Source organism: Miscanthus floridulus, chromosome 16 (genome assembly GCF_019320115.1).
Source record: "Miscanthus floridulus cultivar M001 chromosome 16, ASM1932011v1, whole genome shotgun sequence".
Taxonomy (NCBI): Eukaryota; Viridiplantae; Streptophyta; class Magnoliopsida; order Poales; family Poaceae; genus Miscanthus; species Miscanthus floridulus.
Genome location: NC_089595.1, coordinates 65,993,433 through 65,995,275, shown reverse-complemented (window position 1 = coordinate 65,995,275; position 1,843 = coordinate 65,993,433). Strand labels below are relative to the sequence as shown.

Here is a 1,843-nt window from a genome sequence, read left to right as displayed (position 1 = left end):
CACGTGTGTTAGCATTTTTTAAAGCATTTTACAAGGGTCAATTGTTAGCACACTAGGTCATTAATGCATATGCAAGAATCATGTCACCTAGTGTCACTCGATAACCATTTAGCCAAAGATTTTTCCTTTTTATAGTACGACTATCGATCCTAAACACACTCACACCCTCTATGGTGTCTTGAGTGTCAAAATAAAAACTTATTTGATATCTTTGCGTTGATCTCATTGGTTTTTGTTTTTCTCTTTCTTCTTTTTCAAGTTGGAGCTCACCATCATCACATGTTCATCTTCATTTCTATGGACTTCTCACTTGCTTCATCACTTGATATGTACCAATCTAGCTCATGATCATACTCGAAGATATAGGTTAGTACTTAGGTTTCATCAATTATCTAAAACCTAATTGGGACTTTTAGAAGGCCAGTTTGCTTTCGTCACCTCGGTGAAGGCACGGCCAGGGACCTGCGCACGACGGAGGCGGCGTAGAAGATGGCGTGGGAGGCTCCACTCGGCCCCTAGAGCGAGGTCGACACCGTCTGCAGGGATGCATACGCGCTCGCCTACCTCCACGTTGCCCAGCTCTGCATCTGTGGGGCCAACGGCGTGCCTGGCGCAAATCTTTGCGGAAACGTGCGACAGAGGCTAAATTGGATTACGCGGACCAGAGGTTTAGGGAGGCGCTCGATAGGAACAGATGAAATTTTTGATTGGCCATCGAAGATTTTAGTACAAAGTTCATTTACAATCTTTCTTCCCTTTCTTATTTTTAGGTGTAGAGATAAATCACAAAAGTAATAAAAAAGTAAAACCAATTTTGTTAGATTTCTATAAACTAGATTTATATGATATAGGCGATAAAGATTATAAAATTTTTCTACATAATTAGATTTAAAATTTTCTTAATATATTCGTCTAACCACAAGCCACATGCGTCGCTATAGGCGTGGGCAAATAATTTATAAAAATAAATAAAGATAGGAAAAATATAGAGAAGGGAGGGAATCCAGGAAATAGAATAAATAAAGAGAAAGGAGTGAATCCAGGAAATAGAAAAAAAGAAAATAATTTATAAAAATAAATAAAGAGAGAGGAAAAAGAAAATAATTTATAAAAATAAATAAAGAGAAAGGAGGGAATCTAGGAAATAGAAAAATAATTTATTAATATAAATAAAGAGAAAGGAGGGAATCCAGAAGATGAAAAAAAATGTAAGGAGGGAATCCAAGAAATAGAAAAACAGCAAAAATTATAAAATAAATAAAGAGAAAGGAGGGAATCCAGAACATGAAAAAAATGTAAAGGGGGAATCCAAGAAATAGAAAAACAGCAAAAAAAAAACAAGGAGGGTATCAAGAAATAGAAAAACAGAAAAAAAAAAAGTACGCTAAAGGGAGGGCTTGAACCTCCGACCTTGTGGTTAACAGCCACACGCTCTAACCAACTGAGCTACTCCAGCAGTTCGTGCCAGCAGTCTTTAAAGTTTTTATAACATTTTATCTACTCCAAACACCAAGCAGACAAATACTACTCTATTGAATATTTTATGATCCGAAAGTAGCAACTAAGACATATAAGTGGAGAGGCGGCTGCCGACAATGCAATGAACAAAAAGAAAATGTCACGTATAGCAGTACGATGAAAAAAAAACTTTTCCAAACAAGCAATCTATCAGAGTCAAATTACTGAATTCTCTAAATACGAACCTTTCAAGCCATGAAATAAAGAGAAACAGACTGATCATTTAGAACAGTTTACATAACTCCCGATAAGCAGATCGTGCTCAAATCCAACAAAAAAATGGCAACAGCTGCACCCAGCCATGGCACCCTATTTTTTCAAGTAC

At 36.7% G+C, this 1,843-nt stretch overlaps 1 non-coding gene across 1 annotated transcript; it reads right to left on the bottom strand.

The window, feature by feature from the left end:
- Positions 1–1,382: 1,382 nt before the first annotated feature.
- TRNAN-GUU (transfer RNA asparagine (anticodon GUU)) lies at positions 1,383–1,456 on the bottom strand. Its single transcript has one exon. It is a non-coding gene; the product is annotated as a tRNA-Asn (tRNA).
- Positions 1,457–1,843: the final 387 nt, after the last annotated feature.